We start from the raw sequence: 9,812 nt of genomic DNA, 5'->3' as shown, positions 1-9,812 counted from the left end.
CCCACTTAACCAAACATATAAATTACTAACTGATTTTTGATTACCCTAAAACCACAGTCGCTACGTTCAGTTATTCTCCACATTTATATAAAATAGCCTAACATCTGATACTAAAAATAGTCGATGTAAAGTCTGCCGTAAGATATGATACTTAGTTGCTTACTAATATCAAATTCCTTAATGCACGTAAGACGTATTGGTTTTAAGCCTAAAGCAAAAGTACAATTGAAACAATTCAAAATGTTTCACTTCATCTGTGCTTCTGTCCTCGGAACTGATAACTTAATGTTAAAATTATGAATTATCCAATAAAAAACACAAATTTCTAAAACAGTCATAATCGCTAAACTTAATTATAAAACCGAAAAGAAACACTAAAGCCACCTAAGACATGGACAGATTTGATTTGAAATCCAGCCTAAGAAATTAGAAAACCTTATTTTCACATGTTTTACGTTACCCGTCTAATGTTTTTGCAGTAAATTTCGTAATCATTTAAAAGACATCGGGAAATAAAACTAACTTTAGACGAATTCGAATAAGCATTATCTAAAGGTAGAATTATTTTATGATTAGGAGTTGCATCCATAAAAGTTGGGAGAAAATGTGTAATCTGGGCTAAGGTTAACTTACAAAGAGTTTATGTTGATGTAATAAAACGGATTACGTTTTTTTTTACACATTCATACACTACATGTTATTCACCTTTCTTCATAAGTACCCTGAAACGTGCGCCATTAGACATAAAGGTGATAGGAACTCGTGAAAAAAGTAATAGCTAAAATTGAGTAGAAAATTGTTATCCAATCGCTGCAGAGAGTGTGTTTTTAAGTTGTTGTTTTTTTTATCGAATGGAGGTGCTGACATATTCATAGCCTGAAATTCCACAGCAAGACTGCTTTAAGTGCCGGGATGTCTGAACAGCTGTCGCTAGAGATAGTGTCTGTATACCCCAGGCTTGTGATGATGCCCTCTTCGGTTTAATGAGCTACATTCAAAGAGAGAGAGAGAGAGAGAGCCGTAACAACAACTACAAGAACAAGAAAACAACAACAATAATTAAGTAAATGTTACTCGATCTGCAGAGCAGCTGACCAATGTTAGAAGTTCGAATTTGGAAAGAGAAAAAAGGCAACATAACAATGTTTGAAAAATATATAAAAGGGAGCAGTAAATGATAAAATAGGATTTTATTACACATAAAAATCTGAAGTCAGATGAAATGAAATCGTCGTGTTCGTCAACATAATTTATTCAAACTGAAACGGGTAAGGGAAAAAATGCGCAAAATCTCGAAATGTAAACGAAATATACTTACAAGCTTTCATTCTTTAATAACTGTAGTATTAAACGCTGTTCTGGATGTTTTCACTGTAACACTTAATTCTATAAAATATTTAAGAACAGAATATTAAAAGTCGATATAATACTTACGGAGAGGATACTGCGAACGAATATTAATCGTTGTTACAGCTAGTCGTCTATTAATTCAATCCCTCCTATTTATTATTTCGGATCGCGAGTTCGAATCCTGTCACCGAACATTTTCGCCCTCTCAGATGTAGGTGCGTTATAATGTGATGGTCAATCCCACTGTTATTTGGTGAAAGAGTAGTCCAAGAGTTGGAGGCAAATGGTATTGATTAGCTTTCCTTTCCTCTTAGTTTGTCACTTTGAAATTAGGGACGGCTAGCGCACATAGCCCTAGTGTAGCTTTGGGCGAAATTCAATAAATTGATAACTAAAATATTTACGAATGAGTAACAAATTTTTCATTTGTTACATATCTGTATTTGTTTATTAATTAATTTATAACTAGACACTAAATATTTATTAGCTAGTATCCCATGTTTCGGCTTCTAATCTGCTCCCGTCTTCAGAGAAGGACCATTTCTGTGGTTCTAATGACCGGGATTCAATCCTCTATCGTCTTAATAGAAAGGCTAGTGAGTGATCTGTATTTGTATTTTTGGCAAGGCTACAAAGGCTACTTACCGCTGTCTATGATTTTCAACCACTGCCCTGATGGAAAGCAGTTAGCAAGCAGCACCCTACCACCAACCATCCAATTCACACTGCTATAACACACACACACACAGTTTATAGAGAGGGGAATATTTTGTGGTACCATGAGAGTTCGAACCTGGCTCGCCAGCTTCGAAATTCAGAGCTTTACGAAAGGACCAGTCCGCGCCCCTAGTGCTTTATCCATTCGACGGGATCACACGATATCACGAGCCATCGTAGATAAAATAAGGCTCAGGAAAACACATTTTTTAAAAGAGAAGGACCTATGCACTTTTTATGGTGAGATACCTTATGCACTTCTTATGGTGAGATACCCTATGCACTTCTTATGGTGCGATACCCTATGCAAACGAATAATAATAAACTATCTTGCTAAAATAGACTCTGTATGTATCTATATAGAGTAACACTTCTCTCTTTTGCTTGCATGCCCAAAGCATGACACAATCAACATTTTTTTTTTTGCATTAAATGTCCAGCCAGCTTACATGACACGGGTATGAAGCCAACTGCGTGAGAAAGAAACGAAAAACATCTGGGAAGCGACAAGTTGTGGAAGAATTACACAGTTAGGTAGTGGCGAACTCATTTGTCCCGCGTCTTTGTCCCTAGTTTCAGGTAATCTTAAAGTACGGGAATTTCTAGAATGTCACGAAACATCGAGGTATTGGCATAACTGCCTATTAAAATGTATAGAATTTAACTTTTCATCGGTGGATTATAAATGGATAAAGAGCCCGTGCATATGTATATAAACCTTATGTTTGTTGTACAAACTAGACCAGATTAGCTAGATAAGAGGGCCTCATTTATAAACTCAGAAAAATTAAACTGTGAAAACAAGCTCAGTTATTTTGCCTTAGAGAAGAATATATATTATGAAGGGTTAGTACTTTTCTACGCTAAATAAACTTTAGAAACTAAGCGTATGTTGTTCAACGTAATATATTTATGTATATATATATATATGTGTGTCAATCTGAATACATTTCTTCTACCGTTAATTAAAGCTCTAACTTTTAAACAACATTAATTCTTATGCGTTACAAAGCGAAGTTAGTGAAGCATATTATCTTTATTTCGGCTAATATTTTAATCAGTCAGTCTTTATTGACTTAACCAGTATGGGTATCTAGTTTTTGTTTTGTTTCGTTTTGAATTTCTTGCAAAGCTACACGAGGGCTATCTGCGCTAGCCGTCCCTAATTTAGCAGTGTAAGACTAGAGAGAAGGCAACTAGTTATCACCACCCACCGCCAACTCTTGGGCTACTCTTTTTACCAACGAATAGTGGGAGTGACCGTCACATTATAACGCCCTCACGGTTGAAAAGGCGAGCATTTTTGGTGTGACGAGGGATCGAACTCGCGACCCTCAGATTGCGAGTCGAGCGCCCTAAACCACCTGGCCATGCTGGGTCAAACTACACAATGGGTTATCTGTGCTCTGCCCACCACGCGTATCGAAACCCGGATTCTAGCGTTGTAAGTCCGCAGACATACCGCTGTGCCACTGGGGGGGGGGGAGTATGAGTATCCAGAAAGAAGTGTTTTATCTTGTTAGTTATGGATAGACGGATGTGTTTAATGTCATATGGACAACTATCTGGTTGTACACATTCCAGATAATCCTATATAATATCTATAATTCATAGACATAATTATCTTATTATACATTACTGTGTTCTGTTTTATTTGAAAAACGCTATTCTTATTAGACTCATCATTATGAGGCCTACTCTCTTTTAATTGTTGTATTCGTAAAGATGGCGGAATATTTTGACCAATAATAACAAAAACTTTTCCTTCCCGCGGATCTTATACGTAAATCTTACTGATAGTGGCCGCTATTATCGTTGCAGACTTAAATAAAATCGAAAAACATTGCGTTATTATATTGAAGAAACTTGAAATAAACAGATGCAAAATGTTTAACATTACAAATAATATCACATAAGCAACACTGGTCGAAAATATCTACAGTTTTGGTCTTACGCATACAGAGTAGTGTACGTTATAAACTGTTAGTGTGATAGTCAGATAAATAAAGGCCCTGAGGGTTAACCCTCTAGGTTATTAGACTCTGTGAAGATCAGGTATTAGGAGTATTTAAAGATACTGAGGGTTACCTTCTTAGTAAATCAGCAGTTGTTTCGAAACTCAAACTCCTTCGCGACCGCATAAGTAAGGATCTGTTCTAGCACAGGTAGAAGAATGTTAACATCTTCCCTACATATCTCGAAACAGTATCGTAGTTAGAGCTCAAATGTGATAATAAAATTCTTGACCATCTAAGGCTACATTACTTCTGTTCCTGGTAAGGTTGTATATAAGACAAATAAGCGTTTATCTGTTAGTTTGACAGGCTTCAGTGCCAAGTATTATGGTTCCATACTGGAAACGTTGACGAAAATCGTTTTTTGCCTGTTCATAGGATTGCACAGCAACTGGAAAGTGATACATATATATATATACTGTATATATATATGTTACGTGCCCAATCAGTGTTCCATAATCTACAGGATGCGACAGCACCACTAGTCTAAATGGTGTCTGAAAGAGGAAATATTTTGCTGTTTCGCAGAAAGGGTCTCAAAGGAGATTAGTAATGTTTAGAACCCATCACAGGAAACAGCTAAAAACTATAAAAATACTTAGATATCAACATACTTAGATATCGTTATTTTTGCAAGAAGAAGCAGAAGAACGAGTGCTACCCAAACACACACATAATACACATCTGACATTATATACCAAAATATACTAGAGAACAATTACCAGACTCTTGTATGGCATACTTCGCTTAATACCCTTCAAAATTTATCACTTCCTATTGGCGATGGTTGGGACATCCAAGGCAGCACAATTCTTCGAAGAAACCTGCACCACAAGGTTTACTGGAACTCAAAGATTCCAGGTGCAATAAACTAGCATGCTGTGGGCTTGACTGGTGTCGTTGCAGAGCAAACAGCTTTCCATGTACAGAAGCATGTCTATGAATGGAAGAAGGTGTTTGTAACAATTCATTTCAACCTGATGGGAATAGTGATGAGGAAAACGGTTGTTACATACAACTTTAAGATGTACCTTCTCAGGTGTGTCTGTTTTACTTGTGAACAGTCCATTCAAATTAGTTTATGTAAATCAACCTTTAGTATTATAGGAATACCACATTATTAGATACGTTCTTCTTTATTAATACCAAAATATGTGATATATGCATTATCAGTATTGGCAAACTTGATAACCATTGCATTCTATGTGTGAACATTCTAAAGTTTTACATAATGATATATACTGTAGATATAAAGGACTTTCACGAGGGTATGATGTACATGTATTTGAATACGTTTGAACTTGAAAGTTCCTGAATATTTGTCTGCGTTTTATGATTTAACGATTTGTTTGTTTGGTTGTAGTTAAGCACAAAGCTACACAATGGGCTATCTGTGCTCTGCCCAACACGGGTATCGAAACCCGGTTTCTAGCGTTGTAAGTCCGCAAGACATACCGCTGTGCCACTGGGGGGCTGATTTAACGAATCCTACGTATATACAAACACAATTTTACTCTAAATTACTTTTGTGAATGAGATTAAGCTACATTTTTGTATGCTACTAATGACAGTGCAAGTTTGTTGCTGTTACAAAAACAAATAAACATAAACAGACATGAACCTGAAATTATTATTGAGCGAAATACTTTATGACTGGCGTATATTAGCGTCAGGCCTCTGAGAAAAAAGGCCTAAATTTAAAAATAAACGGATCCACTTTATTTAGAAGTTATTTTCTCCGCATTTCTTTTTTTTTTAATTTAACAGATTTTTATTTTAAAATATTGAGAAATATATAACATTTACTATAAGACAGGTGGTACATATAAGGCACATAAAATGCTCGTCAACTGACATAGACTGTTAATGTATTCATTAATCTGTAGCTCCGAGATATTAACACATTGAACCCAACACACATTAATAGTATTCTACATTGACTTGCAATAATTTTGGACAACACACTGGTATGATATCAACTGCATGTCCTAACACAAAGTCTTAGTATGTTACATTAGAACGAATTTGGAACCTCACCACGCGGCTGTAATCGTTGTCGCAACGCCAGTTCATGCTCTATCTGACAACTGCGTGTCTTGACAATAGCCACAAAGCGTTTCCATTGTAAAAGGCTCCGTCATAAATCTGTTATGGCCAAATCTTATCCTACTTCTTGTCTGGTTTCCATAATCTATCTAACTTAAGAGGACGATAGTTTTCCAACGCCTTTTTCAGCAGTCTGATCGCACAGAAATCCATAGCCGCTGTATTCAGCAATCCAGCAATTTCACTGGGATGTTTTCTTAGAGTCTTGGCCAAGATGTTTTCACACTGTCCTATACTGATGTTATTGTCTACATGCATGGAGTAGTGATTGAGTAAATGCCCGAGTAGTAACATAGAAATTAGCGTATGATTGGACAAAATTGTACGAGATGTTAATCTGATACGTATAAGTTGTTTTGGACATTTGTTCGTCAAAACACACATACACACCTGTTTTGTATAAAAGGGTATGATTATAATATAATATTTTTCGAAACAGATCAATACTTTGTTCAGACTTTGTTATGTACTTGGTGTATAGTCATGCCTTGTCATGTGTCATAAATTATGGGGCGTCAAATTGTTCAACTGTCCAGAAATCGTATGAAGTAAACGGACATTGCCAGAAGAGTAGGATACCCCCAGTGTACTGTATCCAGAAAGAATCCTGAAATGTCATCGGACTACAGGAAACTTTTTCCAGGAGAGTCAACTGATAAATGCAGGAAAATTACTGCCCGAGATGACCGTATTTAGATCAGGTTAATACGTCAAGGTCGAAAGAAGTCTTGCATTACCTAACGACAGGAATGACGTGAACAAATTCATTCCAGGGTATCCAGAAGAACAGTGGATAGGAGACTGACCAAACAAGGTTATTTTGCAAGAAGGGTTCTCTACAAACCGATATTAACCATAATTCACTGTCGTCACTTTATTACTTGGAGGGCATGCCAACTTACAGTTAGGACATTGGCTACTTATCATCTTTTCATATGAATCCTGTTTTAGACTTGTTAAAACTGATGGTAGGATTTGTGTTCTATTTGCCTGGAGAACAGATGGGAAAACTGTCTTTACCACAGGGAACACACACATGTTTGAGTAGCTATTCATCATGGTGGAAAGCTGCTCTCCATATCCTACAGGGAAACGATAATAGCGCCTCCTACAGGCACATCATGGAGACGATATTTCTGCCATATGGTAGGGCAAGGTTTGGCAATAACTTTGTTTTCCAAGATGACAATGCCACTGCCCACAGTGCACGTATTGTACAGGATAATCTCAACCAGGAGGACGTTACAAAAGTTACCATGGCCAGCAAAGTTTTCAGATTGTAATCCCATTGAGAACTGCTGGGCAGATCTGAGCCGGAAAATTATTAACCTCGGTCCTAAAACAGCTACTGTAGCTGAGTTACAGCGCCTTCTAGTGATAAGTTGGGATGAAATCACAGTGGATTACATCAATAACTTCATCGAAAGCATGATATGTCGCCTTGCAGAGGAGGACTCACCAACAACTGAATGTTTAACATGAAGTGATGTAAGGTTACACATGCTATTTATAAATTATTGATGTTATATTCCGTCGTTATATATGTTTTGGTAAGGTTTTGTTGTGATATTTGGAAAGCTAAGTTACACATCTTTCTACAGGTGTCGCATAGAATTGCTTGTTATTCTAATAAATCGTTCATGATATCCATAGAACCTGTCTCATTATACAAGTTATATATGTAGAAGTTTATCATAACACGCATTTCTCAGTTTGACAGCACTTGGTATATTTGTATTCCATGTTAATAATAATGATCATATTTCTTACAAAATATGCAAACATTTTGGCCAAAACTGTATTTAAACAAACCCTCCCAAAACAGTAGAGTTTGATTATTAGTTGTTTAAATCTAACTTCTGCAACATAAAACAACCATCTTTTTAATTAAAGGTTTTTTTTCTTTGCGTTATGAAAACTGTTTATTTTTTACATCTTCTCTTCCTGTTCTGTTCCATTGAAATACAACTTTAGAGAGGGTTAAGATAAATACATTCTGAGCCTATACGGCACATAGAGCTGGCACTGAATCCCGTTTTCAGTGACGCAAGCGGATGATAATGGTGGCACCTACCCCTGGGTGCGATGTCAGTCTTTCACAAGTTAACCACCAGCTTACCGTTGGTTGGTACGAGTCCAAAGTACTAGTCACTGAGTCACTTTTATTTCTCACACTTTCTCTTCCAGTCCCGATACAGTTCCATTGATAGACAATATTAGACAGGGTGATGTCTCTTTTTTAGCTGGTAAACTTAAAAATACTGCTACATACTATTGATGAAAGACGAGTTAAAGATTCATTTTGTATATATATATTATTGTTCACAAAGCTCAGTCTACAGATCTTGTATACCTTACACACATGTCATGTTACATGTTGTGCAAGATATCGTTCATAATTCTTATACAAGACGCATATCTGACAGGTTTAATCCTCGAGATAACTTTACATAATTAAAAAAAAAACGAAGCTATCATAAACATTATTCTATCATCTCTTTTTCTTTAAGCTTTCCGTTATTATAAAAATGACAAACTTGCTGACAGGTCAAGTAATTCCGCAAGGCCAGATTATTCTTTTGTTTGTTTGTTTTTATGGAAATGACATACTTGCTGACAGGTCAAGTAATTCCGCAAGGCCAGATTATCATTTTGTTTGTTTGTTTTTTACTACAAAAAAAAGTTATATTTAAGCACATTCCCTATTTTCACTTATTTTATGTTCTTTTGAACTTTGCCCCCAATTGGCACAGCGGTATGTCTGCGGACTTACAACGCTAGAAACCGTGGTTTCGATACTCGTGGTGTGCAGAACACAGATAGCCCATTGTGTAGCTTTGTGCATAACTTCTAACAAACAAACAAACTTTTGAACTTTAAATATTTTTCACACCTCATGAACCCCCCATAGTCGACCACTTTGCACGTGTCAAGGATCGAGATAGGAAGATATCAGCAGCGCCATCTCCATGTGTCATTGAATCAATATTCCTTAATCTCTCGTTATCCTAATGCTCTTTCTATCTACATTAGCCTTACTACAAATGAAACTAAAGTAGTGATCGTATAAACTTCTTGTCCAATAATTGATCAACCATTGTCAACACTAATGAAATTAAATGTGGGTTCAAAATAGAAGGAAGTAATGTATGATAGCGATACACCAATATTAATACTATATTAATGTTGCATTATCTACATGCATATAAAGACTGATAATAGGACGTGAGTTAGCCCTGTGGTAGAGTTCTGGATTTTGAAACTAGCTTGCTGGATTAAAATCCATACGATACCATAAATATGCTTCGAGATTTTAACTCAAGGTGCGTTACAAGAGTGGCTGCCAATTCCTTCGTGTGGATGGTGAGAGGTAGGGTGCTGCTGACTGGTTGCCTTAGCTTTGGTCAGTAGTTCAAAATTAAAGAAGACAGCATAAAGTATTAATACCTTTGCCATAAATACAAATTGAAATTATTAATAATTTATAATTAATTCAACATATTCTGGCTGTTACTATTGCGTCCAGCGTCCATAAGCATACTTGGTTTGTTTGTTTTTTGAATTTCGCACAAAGGGCAATCTGCGCTAGCCGTCCCTAATCTAGCAATCTAAGACTAGAAGGAA

This window comes from Limulus polyphemus, unplaced genomic scaffold (genome assembly GCF_000517525.1).
Source record: "Limulus polyphemus unplaced genomic scaffold, Limulus_polyphemus-2.1.2 Scaffold60, whole genome shotgun sequence".
NCBI lineage: Eukaryota > Metazoa > Arthropoda > Merostomata > Xiphosura > Limulidae > Limulus > Limulus polyphemus.
The sequence above is the reverse complement of the archived record's forward strand: the minus strand, read 5'-3'. Positions refer to the sequence as shown.